We start from the raw sequence: 13,040 nt of genomic DNA, 5'->3' as shown, positions 1-13,040 counted from the left end.
CCCTCATGCTTGCTGAGCGTTACCTGGGGAGGGTGCAGTCTCTCTCTCCTCTCCTCATGGCTTGGGTGGCATGCTGTGCGGCTTCGGGTTGGTGGCGGCTGCTCCTCGCAGTGACAGTCGAGCTAACAGGCGACTGCCTAGCAGCTGATCGGCTCCCAGCGCGACTCTGTTGATCTCGGGCAAAGGACCTCGGACCCACGATGAAGGTTCACAGGTCTCTCCTTGGCAAAGGCAGTCTCGGGCTGGCGGTGGTGATTTCTCACGGCTCTCCTGTGGGACGACGGTCCGGGCCGATGGCGATAACTATCACAGCAGTTCTGGTCACGCTGTCGATCGAAGCAGAGTGCAAGACTGCTCCAGGCCACACGGTCACGGGGCAATGCTTACGAAGGTCTCTGGCTGCAAAAAGCACACACACACACAGCGTTGCTGAGACACACTTGGAAACTTTTATGTTCCTGAGTTTCCACAGCAGTGAGCCAGCTCCTCTCGGGCCCTTGGAGACAAGTTACTTGAGGACAGAGCACACAGCAAAGTCCTTGCAAGCAGGGGGACACAGCATACAGCAAAGTCCCTTATACTCTTCATAGTCAAATCAGCAAACTGCAGGCCAGCCCCAGAACACACAGCAAGGGCAGTCCTTCTCTTCAGTCTCTTCATCTGTTCTTCCTTGGCAGAGGTTCCTCTTAATAACAAAGTAATTTCAAGAATTTTTAGGTCTCGCTGAGGCGGCGCATGCGCTGCGACACATTTAGTGTATGGGTTTTCAAAGTGCTGCCACAGGCTTTTGGTGGCCTAAAGCTTGCGTGCACGTGAGCGTGCACGCACGCAGCCGCCATCTGCCTTTCTGTCATGGCTCATTAAGCCTTCCAGCGCGTGAATCATGCTCCTCCACCCCCTTGCTGTCTGCTCTCACTACCCCCCTCCCTTCTCCCCCCTCCCTTCTCCCCCTTCCTCCTCCCCCTTCCTCCTCGTTAGCTTGTTGATACTTGCTTTACCGTCTAATCTTCTGCACTCGACTTTATCGACCTCCTCTTATTTTGCCCTTCTCACAACTGTCCACAATCCACATATAAACAAAGTTTCACTCTGAAATGTCAGTCAACCACAGCGGCCTGCAACAAGAGCTTGTTTTATGCAGCCGCTTCTAAGCGCTGTAAATGGGCGTTGCTATTACCGAAACTTAAGTGTGCAGAGATCTATTTGGTGCAAAATGCAACTGGTATTTTTCTTTCTGATAATGGTAATTATGAGTTTTTCGTGCATTTTTATTGGTGAGAACCAATAATAGCACATTGCAAGCCATTCTGGACGATCTTCTACATACGTGCACACAGACGGGCACCTCTTCAGATTCACAGGTCCACCTGTTGCTCCATGTAGCTCATCCCTTCGTAGTTGTCCCATTGCAGTCAGTTAATGGCAGCTTGCATTGATGTTGGCTCTAGCAAAACGACAAATTCGTAAAGGATCAGTACGTTGTACATGAAGAAAATTGTCGAGATTGCCTGTCATTATCAGATGATTCCAGGTTAATTTGACCCATATTTCCCAGTCTGAGGTTTCGTGCATGTGTTCATGTGTGTGTGTTGGAGATGAACCAAAACTACAATTCCCAGAATGCACTGTTTATTGAAAGACCAGTACTGGAAGCAGTGCCAGTGTTGCAGTGGTATAGTCAACTGGTTCCCCCATTTTGACATCGAGGTTTGTGGAAGTCACATCAGGGTAACGCCTATCTTAGGAAGTGGTCTTCAGCACCGATTCTGAGGTGCGGAGATGACACTGTGTGGCCAGTGGTCGGTGTTGGTTAACATCCCTCCTTGTGTGCTTTGAATGGTGGTAACACGCCACACCGCGTGCAAATCTAATAAACACTTCATATGCATTTCTTGATGGTTACCATGGCAGCCTGTGGTACAGTAGGATGTGTCGTGCCGTGTGACCTTTCCAGACCCAAATGACCGTGGTTGGAGTGAGACTTGACTTAAAACTTGAAAAGAAAGTTGAAAGTTTCCTTTTGTGATCAGCTCCTATGAGGGGCAATTGAGGTGTGTGTGCAAGCCATCAGTCCTAGGGGGAAGCCCACCCAGGGTCTCCCTTGGCCCTAAAGGCTAAAGCCTGAGATGGGCCATTGGAAGCCAGTCGATGTCTGCCAGACATATGTTCACCTTCCTCCTATATTTTTAATCAAGATTGAAGATTGAGTACTGTAATTGAATTTATACAGCTCTCCAATAATAAAAAATAAAATTACCAAGTTTTTAATTATTGTAGCTTGAGCACGGCACCTCACCTGAGGAGAACATGCACTACAGTAACCACAGGCCACTGGGGTGGCCACGCCCACATGGGCGGGAACTCTACCTTTAAAAACCGTCAGTGCAAACCAAAGCTGTGCCGATCACTCTGCAAATGCCCGTGACCCTTGACAAAGTGCTTACCAGCATGAAACGCGTCGGGTGGAACTTTGCTTTTGAAATGCTGCTGTTGTCCTTTTTGCGGTTTCTACATTAAATTCAAGGCATTGAACATTAACCTTCGTGGGCTTCCTCATTTACAGGCAACTGTTCGATTTGAGATATATATATATATATTAATTATTAATCATCTACTGGCAGTCGCCAGTAGATAGTTATAGTTAGGATCGTGTTTCCATAGGAAATCCGCAACATTCTATTTTAAATAACTTTGGCGCCGATTGACGAATCCTCGCGAAATTTTCAAAATAGGTGGGGCGCTCCGCTCCGCTCCTTCCCTGAAAGTCTCGGGGGGGATTCGTCAAGCCGGGGCTGAGAAAAAGGGGGGGTCCCAAAACGCGTTTTCCCCATGCATTTTTCCATGGGACCTTTAGTCCAAGCTACAGCCCGAACGGCTGAACAGAATTACTTGAAATTTGGCAGAGAGGTAGTCCTCAGGTCAGGGATGTGCCTTTTGCAGGTCTGGTGTAAATCTGTTCAGTATTTCCTGAGAAAATAGCATTTAAAAGCATATATATCTCTATAGGCGCGCTCCGTGCGCGTACGGTAAAACTTACCGTACGCGCACGCTGCCGGGCGCGAGCGCGATTCTGATTGGTTGTTAGATCTTGGTAAACATTCGAATCGGTCGAAACCAGGAAGTGTCGGCCGCCATTTTGTCTCTCGCAGTCTGAGGGGGTGAAAAACAAAGGTGGAGAACGTGAAAAGGGGGCAGGGTGGACAGTTCCTGACCCCCTAGCCTTTGTCAGGGGGTCCCACAAGGACCCCCAAGGGCCAAAATGTATTTTATTTTTTTTACGAAAAATCGCGGAGTGCGCGTAGCGTGCGCGTACGGTAGAAACGGAAAAATTCCGCAAACTGCGTAACGTGGGCGCGCGGTGCACAGAGCGCACCGCGCGCGCACGGTGCGCGCACGGTGCGCGCACGGTGAAAAACCTTAAAAAAAAAAAAAAAAAAAAAACTTAGCATTTAAAAAACCGTACACATTCACTGAAAAAACCATAGGTTTCACACATGTTATAGTTAGCTGGACATTTCACTCGTGAAAAACCATTGAAATTCCCCCGTTATAGTTAGTGCAGGCAACTATAACTCACGCGACCGCAATCCTCTGCTGATGACGTCAGATATTACATCACTGATGACATATGTGTCTTTCTGAAAAAAAGTATTTGTAATATATGTATAGCTAAAAATTAATGGAAGAAGACATGGGTAAATAACTGGCTAAATACAGTATTGGCATCCGCAGAGGATTGCGGTCGCGTGAGTTATAGTTGCCTGCACTAACTATAACGGGGGAATTTCAATGGTTTTTCACGAGTGAAATGTCCAGCTAACTATAAAATGTGTAAGTGAATATATATATATATATATGTTGGAGGGAGGACCACCGGGGAGTCGGAGGGACTACTCCGGCCCTTCCTACCGCCAAGTTATAGCCGAGCGCCGCTGAGAAGCCTCCTAGGAGAGGGTCTTCTCCTATAATCGTACTAGGCTCAGTAACACCACCACACAGGACTCTGTATCAGTTGCTTATCTTGGTTCTTTATATAAACAAGGAGCACGGTCGATCTGTACAGTGGGATCGAGAGATCCAGTAAGAGTCTCAATGTCTCGAAAGGAATAGGGTAGCGGGACAGTCTCAGTACCAACCAGGTACGGGGGGGGGGGGTCTCTGCGCCAGACCTTGGATGCTGTCTCAGAGCAGCTCGGACGTGGAGAGCCGCGACGGCGTCAGCAGGGCTCGGGTGTTAGTTCCACTTGGGTCGAGCCGCGACATGGTCAGCAGGGCTCCGGTGGTAGGTCCGCTTCGGTCGAGCCGCGACGAGGTCAGCTGGGCTCTGATGGCAAGATCAACAAGGTCGGGCCGCGACGGCGTCAGCAGAGCCCCAAAGGTTCGTGAAGGTCTTGTAAGCACGATGGAGCCGTGACGTCGTCAGCAGGGCTCAACAGGTAGTTTCAGGCAGAGTCTTTCTCCGTAGGGTCAGCCGCGATCCGATCAGCAGGGCTCTTGACTCCAGGATACAACTGTCCTCTTGTTGTCGAGTCGCCCCAGATATAGGTCGTGAGCCCTTTGATGTCCGGACCCTTGCGCCCAGGAGGGCGGAGAGGCCAGGTAGGGCGCGGCCAGACACCCAGCAGGGGAGGCGCCAGGCCCCAGAGAGCTGTGGGGCGGTCGCACCTAGGTGTGGAAGGACGGTTGGGGGTCCCATCGATACGGCCCTCCGCCGGGAGGGGAAAGGGCTCACGTGGTATCCCCCGGGCCAGGGGTGGGCGCCTCGATGTCGGGCCTCGCTGGGACCGAGGTCGGGTAGAGCAGGGTCACGGAGGTGGTCACGTGGAGTGACGTGTAATCCAAGATGGAGGAGCCCCGAGGTGCATGGGACCTCGTGCAGCTGAGCGAGGGGGAACAGGACCACGCCACAAGGCCGGATATATATATATATATATATATATATATATATATATATATATATATATATATATATATATATATATATATATATATATATATATATATATATATATATATATATATATATATATTTATATTTTACTGGCGGTCGCCAGTAGATAGTTATAGTTAGGACCGAGTTTCCATAGGAAATCTGAAAATTCTATTTTGAATAACTTTGGCGCCGGTTGACGAATCCTCGCGAAATTTTCAAAACTAATGGGGCGCTCCGTTCAGCTCCTACCCTGAAAGTCTCGGGGTGACTCATCAAGCGGGGGCCGAGAAAAAAGGGGGGTCCCAAAACACGTTTTCCCCATGCATTTTTCCATAGGACCTTTAGTCGAAGGTACAGCCCGAACGGCTGAACAGAATTACTTGAAATTTGGCAGAGAGGTAGTCCTCAGGTCAGGGAAGTGCCTTTTGCAGGTCTGGTGTCAATCTGTTCAGTAGTTCCTGAGAAAATCAAAAGTAAAATCCTATATATATGTGGGCGGAGCCTAACCACACATCTCATCCTGAGATCTGATTGGCTGTCAGTACTTCATCCAAGAAGTGTTGGCAGCCATCTTGGGACCAATATACATGATAGCACCTCATTAAAAAGCATTGCAGTTAATAGAAGGTTTTAAGACTTTAGTTACATTATAAATCATTTGTTGATGGTACCATACTCATTTTAGGAATTGTGGTATGTTCTAAGGTGATTTCACCATGTGAAAAAGCCTTCTGCTGGGATATCATGATTGAGAGAAAAATATTTTCTCATGCTTTTCCCACAGAGGTTTGGAAGGTGATCTATAAGCTAAACTGAGAGCTTATTTTCTGTAAATTCACATTATCTTTCTCAGTCATGTGAGAATGAAGTCTGACATTCTCAGTAAAACATGTACATCCAACAAGGGCAGAGACTGTCAGTTGATTCCTTTGTGTTCTACTGCAGCTTCCCAGAGTGTTCCAAAGAACAACTAGAGCGCTAACAGTCCTACTTATGATAAACGTATGGCACACCTGAAGCCATCTTGCTTGGATTAAAGTGGTAACTCTTAAAACATTTAATTTAAAAAGGAACAAAATGAGGGGGTTCATTTTTCCATAAAAAGTATGATTAGTGCTGCAGAAAGAAAAATTAGAGCACATTTTGAGTGACTTCTCAAATCCTCTTCTATTTCATTAAAAAATTCTGACATGCAGACTGAAATATGCACTTTGAATACCAGCAGCAGTTTTCCCTGGTGAGCAGTAGCTTTACTACAGTGATCTAATGAGCAAAAAGAGTGCTAACATTCTGAATTTATGGCAAATGTGTGACACATCTGAATGCCTTCTTGATGGAATCAAAGTAAAAATTGGAAGTATTTCCTACTGAGGAGACTGCAGTAAATGAGGAAATTAGGAAACTTCATAACAAATAAGTCTCCCAAGATGGCCACCAGAGACAAAAGAGCCCAAATGTAGCCCAAATATCACCCAGATGTAGCCCAAATATAGCCCAATGACAGAAGTGTGCAAAACACTTATTATTTTGTGTTTTTGCAGTGTTATATAGTGCAGACTTGTCAGGTATTGGAGTGCTTTACATGAGCATTGGTTACATCACACAAGAACAAATTCATTTTGGTTGTAGACATGGGGAGATTAAGTGAATTGACCAGAATCACAGAATGTCGAGCTGAAGCAGAAACTCCAACCTGGTTCCCCAGTTGCAAAGTCTGCAGTTCTGGAAGTAACACCACATCCTCTCCCCTAAGTGCAAAATTTAATCAAGTGGTCAACTGGATAAAAAAAACATAAAAATAACAAATAATTTAAAAGTGCTTTGTCGCTATTTGAAAACTCAGAAAATATGTCCTTATTTTAGTCTTTTAGAGCACTAACCATAATTTTGATGCCAATAAGACCCTCTCATACACGTAATTTCTAAAGGAAATGCTCTAGGTATTAGTTTTGATTACATCAAGATGACGTCAGGCGTTCCACACTTTTGTAATAAATATAGAATGTTAGCAATCTAGTTGTTCATTAGGATACTGTTGAGAGGCAGAGGCCAGGGGCACAGACTCTGAAAATTGAAGGCAGGTAGGAGGGTGCAAAGGCAACAATTTAACCACACTGAGCAGGCAGGAAGGGCCGTAGCAGCACAACAGACTATGGAGGGCAGTGAAAAGGGGGGCAGGGGCAACAAACCAACAATACAGGACTTGCAAGAGAGGCTGTGGCAATGTAATAGACCATTGTGGGTAGAAGGAAGAGGCAGTTGTAGTACAACCATACATGCCAACAGACCCGATTCAGCCAGGAAACGTCCAATGTTTTTAAGCTCAAATGGGCTTTATTTGATCTGTCTCCTGTCTACAATCTCCTCTTTTTCAATGTAACTCAAAGGGGAAAATCAATACCCCAGTTTTTTTTCAAAATCTCCCTCTTACCAAGTTCAAAATGTTCGCAAGTATGGTACATTGGATCATGGAAGGAAATGGGGTAGGGACCTGGACTTGGATAACAGAGGACAGGAGGGACATGGAGAGGTGCACCAAACTGACCCTGCAGGGCAGGCATCAGGGTTTGCAGCAGCACAATACACCACACAGGGCATGCGGGACGGGAGTGCAGCACAACAATCCATAGAAAGCAAGAGGGAGGGGACAGGACCATGCACATGGACAACAGAGAACAGAGGGGCAAGATGCAATGGTAGCTAGCTGACCATAATGGACAGACCAGAGAGAAAGCTGCAGCATAACAGACCATAAAGGGCAGGAGGGACGGATCAGGGGCATTACAATGGAACAGACAAGCCAGGAGGGAGGGAGTAGGGGTCTGCACATGTAAACAGAGGGCTTGGGGCAAGGGGGCAGGGCAGGAGCAGCAAGATAGCCATGGAGGTCAGGCAGGATGGGCACTGTGAGACTGTGATGGCATACACACAGACCATGGAGGGAAGGTGGGAGGGGGTCAGGGGCAGCTAACTGACCACACAGGGAAGGTGGGAGGGGCCATGGAAGAACAGAAGACCATGCATGGCAAGTGGGAGGGTTAGTGGCAGCACAATGGGTATTATGGGCAAGAAGGAGGGTGCAGGGGCATGCACAAAGGACGATGGAGGATAGAAGGGAGGGTCAGGACCTGTGCACAGACAAAGTTCAGGGGAAGGGGCCTCACAACAGACCGCACGGGGCAGGCAGGAGGAGCAGTTGCAGCACAACAGACCAGGGAGGGCAGAAGGGTGTGGCAGTACAATGGACCATGTAGGACAGGAGGAAGAGGATAGAGGCATGGCATGTGGACAGGCAGGGTGGAGGTGGCAGGGACAGGTTACAGTCATCTGACAATGCTAGGCAGGTGGGAGGGGAGTGGCAGCTCAACAGAACACTCAGAGTAGATAGGAGTGGCAGGTCCATGGGACATGGTGGGCAAAAAGGATGGAGCAGGGGCATGCACAAAGACATCGGAGGGCAGGGGGAAGGAGAATAGGGGCAGCAAGCTAAGCTCAGAGTTTAAGCAGGAGGTCAATGATGGGGCATAGAATTGGGCAATGGAGGGCAGGAGGAGTGGACTGGTACATCATACTAAATTGAGGGCAGTGGCAGCACATCAGACCATGCATGGCAGGAGGGAGGAGGCTAGTCCATGGATTCACACAACAGAGGATAGGGAGGAGGGGGATGGGGCAGCAAGCTAACTGTTCAGTGAAGGTTGGTATTAGGAACTTTATTGTTTTTAAAACGTGTGTCTGTGCGAACTACTTAAAATATGAACAAGTATGCAGCATAATCTCACTTTTATTCAGGAAGAAGAGGACGTTTGTGACTGTGACTCCGGGCTCACTTGGCAGAAACACCCCCTGACCCTCCACCCCCTATCGCAAAATGTAATGCCCGTGAAAAGGGTAGGTGGACACAGTGTTATATAGAACATCGTCCTGAGAGCATGATTGAAAATGAAAACTAGATATAGTGTATGGTATAAACTATGCACCAAAAAGTGTGATATACCGGGCGTGAAATATAATATGCAATACATTGTGCGCAATGACAGATTCATTGGAGAGCGCGAGATAGCAAAGGCACTAGCGCGTGCTATGCGATATGCGCCTTGGAGTGTAACATGCACAGGGCAGTGTTGTGTAACCTAACTAGTCTCTAAAGTTGTAATATAAAATATGTGCTGGGGAGTGTAACGTTGCATATGCACTGTGACAAAGATATGGATCCCAGATTGTAATATGTATGGCATAGCACTGTGCGTTATAACATAGGCATCGAGGAAGGCACGTTAGATGGGGCAATATAACCCGTGCGAAGACAAGTGTGGCATGACATATTCACGGGGTGGTGTTACAGTGCACATGGGCTAGAGAGTGTCATAGCATATGCACTATCTGGTGGAATACAACACAGAGGTGTGTGGCACTCAGCAGGCAATGGTGGGTGTAACACAGCATTGGGCTCTGACAGGAGCGCGCTGTGACTCTCAAGTGATGTTCGTCCCCTTTCCAGAGAGTAAAATAAAAAGTATTACACATCCGGCAGTGGATGTGTGTTTTATTAACCGTGAGGGGGGTTTCTTGCATAGTTTTGGTCGAATTTTTGTCGAATCCCCTTTGAATGGCTTGGTGTGCATGTGTATTAAATGTGCCCGTCAATAGCTACCCATGTTTGTATAAATAAACGACAAGGGTGTCTACCGGGATTAGGCACGGTAGGGCATCAGACATTCCAAAGCTTCACTAGTGGTGTAAATACATTCCACGTGGATTCATTGTATGCATAGTTACCTTTTAATGAATATCACAGAAATCGTCATGGTGATAGGTACGTACGGTTTGTCCAGCATGTCCTAGGTGTGTCTATAAATATATATTTTTTAAAAATAATAAAAACAGTGACCGGCCCTGGGGATTGGGGTCAAAAAAATATAATTAGGAGACAGGCCCTGGGGGATGGGGTCATCAGGGCCAATAAATTAGAATAAGAAGGGGAACCACACAGCCCCCCTTCTTAAAACATTAAAATAAATAAAAGACTGGCATCGTGCCGGAGGCCACGCCCCCTCCTTGCAGCACTCTGCAAACGCGCCCCCTGGCGAGTTGTAAGTTGGGGAATTAATTCCTCTTCAATACTGAGGGTCCCTGAGGGCCAACTAGCGCAACAGACATCTCCAGTATGCGCCAGGGAGCTGCGCTGCAGACAGGTGTTCTGAGGCCAAGCCCCTTTTTACACCTCTCTGCAACGCAGCTCTGTGGTGCTTACTGGAGGTACCTAGTGGTCTAGTTTGACCCTAGGGACCCTTAGGATTCAAGGGGACTTAATCTCTCAACTTAGAACAGCCACAGGGCGCGTTTACACAGTGGTGAAGGGAGGGGACGGGGCCTGAGGTGACGTGTGCAAACACGCACTATGGCACATTTTAAATTGGGGATATAATTTCCCTTCAATACTGAGGGCCCCTGGAGGCTAACTAGCCCACCAAGTGCTTCCAGTAAGCACCACTGAGCTGCATTGCGGAGAGGTGGTCCAGGCCGTGCCACTTTTTACACCTCTCTGCAACGCAGCTCTGTGGCACTTACTGGAGGTACCTAGTGCGCTAGTTGGACCCTAGGGACCCTCAGGATTCAAATGAACTTAATCTCCCAACTAACAACGGACACAGGGCGTGTTTACACAGTGGTGAAGGGAGGGGACGGGGCCTGAGTTAACGTGTGCAAAAACGCCCTGTGGCCTGTTTTACGAGGTAGTTTTAATCCCCCTGCCCTATTATATACTAGGGGCTTACAGAGGAGGTCATGCTAATCACAGGGGGACCCCAACGCATAATGTTCCCTAGTGTATGTAGGTGTTTTCACTGTATTCTAAGTGTATTTTAACATAGCACTGGCTCTAGGACTGGTTAGTCAGACTCAGTTACCACCAGTATCCGTCTGAAAAAGTTGAGGGTACAGGATGATTTTGCAACAAGGCTTCTTTCTGCTCTTCTTTTTGTTCTTTCTGCACGTTATCCATCTTCCTGCACTTTTCTTCGTCTTTGAGGATTTCTGTTGCTTCTTTCTGCACTTATTTTTTTTCTTTCTGTGCATTTTTTCTTCTTTCTTCACATATCCTATCTCTGTAGGCATAGTTAGAAATTAGCATTTAAAAAACCTTTGAAATTCACAGAAAAAAACATAGGTTTCAGGCACGTTATAGTTAGGAATTATCATTTAAAAAACCTCAGAAATTCACTGAAAAAACCATAGGTTTCAGGGGTGTTATAGTTAGCTGGACTTTTCACTTGTACAAAACCATTGAAATTCCCCCGTTATAGTTAGTTCAGCTAACTATAACTCGCGCGCCCGCAATGCACTGCTGATGACGTCACATATTACATCACTCATGACATGGTCAGTGACATCACTGATGACATCTCAAATGACATCACTGATGACATCACTGATGACATCATCCTTGTGATAGTGGCAGACCTCCTCTCACCCTAATATAACCTTTGATACACACATTCAAAAATAGAGACTAACATTTTCAAAACAATGGACATACCAATACCAGTTACAACAACCTCTTCAGTAATTCTAAGATCCACATACACATCCACTCATTCACCAACAGTCCTATACAGTCACTCATACATGTACTCACTCATCATATGTACTCATACACCTATACATCCTGTTACACAATGCCACTCATCCATAGAGTTACTCACACACATAGTCACTCATGCTAATAAAGAATCAAACATACATTTACTTGCATATACAGTTATACACACACCACCACACTTACTTCTACGGAAACTTACACATACTTAGTCTTTTAAAAAATCACTTATAGAAACACATACTTATTCATACAGGAACTCTTTCAATCTCTCACTCTCACATATACTCACTTATATACACCAATAGTCACATATACTAGTTTAAAACATAAGTAGTTACTCATAAAGACACTATTGAGACAGTCATTCACTCACTAGCACACCTATACACACACTCATCCACCCATACAGTCCTGCACACATGCTGTCTTCAACACATACAAACAGTGAGTCACTCATTCATGCACCTATGCACTACGTAATACCCCCCACCGAACCATGCAGACACTCAGACTGATACTCAAAAAACCAACTAATAACCTATATAGACACCCATGTAGCTACTCACCAACCCATGCAGCCACTTATACACAAAGTGAGAGACTGATACAGATATTTACATATTTAAACATTACTCACTAAGCCATGCATTCACTATGATACACTTAATCAGTCAGTCACACAATCAATTTTTCAGAAACAAATCATCCATTTAGACACTTATATACCCATTTATTCTTCCATCGACCTTGAGATATACATATATAAAACATATTTAATTTTCAGAAAAACACACATTCACTGGATGATGTCATCAGTGATGTCATCAGTGATGTCATTTGAGATGTCATCAGTGATGTCATGAGTGATGTCACTGACCATTTCATGAGTGATGTAATATGTGACGTCATCAGCAGTGGATTGCGGACGCGCGAGTTATAGTTAGCTGAACTAACTATAACGGGGGAATTTCAATGGTTTTGTACAAGTGAAAAGTCCAGCTAACTATAACACCCCTGAAACCTATGGTTTTTTCAGTGAATTTCTGAGGTTTTTTAAATGATAATTCCTAACTATAACGTGCCTGAAACCTATGTTTTTTTCTGTGAAAATATATATATATATATATTACAGGAATAGAGAATCCTGTTATTTAAACACGCGAAAAAACTGAGCCCACAGCTTCTGCCTCATTTCATGCTGAGACTTTTATTTCTCTCTGTAGCGTGGCAGCAAACAACTCTCAACACCTTACGCGTTTTGACGCACAGCGTCTTGCTCACAGGTGAGTTGAATTCTTACTTTATATCTCCAAGTGGTCATGTGATCCATAGTTCTGACCACAATTCCCATAATGCATTCTTATTCAAATTTAAAAGCTGGGCTTGACATCGTATCATATTTTGCGTTAGTAGCATTGTAATATAGTCAAAGTCCAATTATATGCACTCTTTTCACACTGCATTTCAGGAAAATTATTTCAACTGCATAGTGCACTTCGCTGCCAC

The 13,040-nt window shown here is 45.8% G+C and overlaps 1 protein-coding gene across 8 annotated transcripts in view; it reads left to right on the top strand.

Annotated features, from left to right (window-relative positions):
- The window catches only part of ZNF644 (zinc finger protein 644), a 580,031-nt gene that overhangs the window by 99,510 nt on the left and 467,481 nt on the right, over positions 1–13,040 (top strand). For 4 of the 8 annotated variants that reach the window (XM_085602161.1, XM_085602154.1, XM_085602156.1 and 1 more), the window contains exon 3: positions 12,758–12,817. The exons of the other annotated variants lie outside the window; for them this stretch is intronic. The gene's annotated coding sequence lies outside the window, so the exon portion shown is untranslated. The remainder of the gene's footprint in view (positions 1–12,757; positions 12,818–13,040) is intronic. 8 annotated transcript variants of the gene reach the window in all.

This window comes from Triturus cristatus, chromosome 4_2 (genome assembly GCF_964204655.1).
Source record: "Triturus cristatus chromosome 4_2, aTriCri1.1, whole genome shotgun sequence".
NCBI classification, from domain to species: Eukaryota; Metazoa; Chordata; class Amphibia; order Caudata; family Salamandridae; genus Triturus; species Triturus cristatus.
This window is presented reverse-complemented; position numbering and strand designations above follow the sequence as displayed.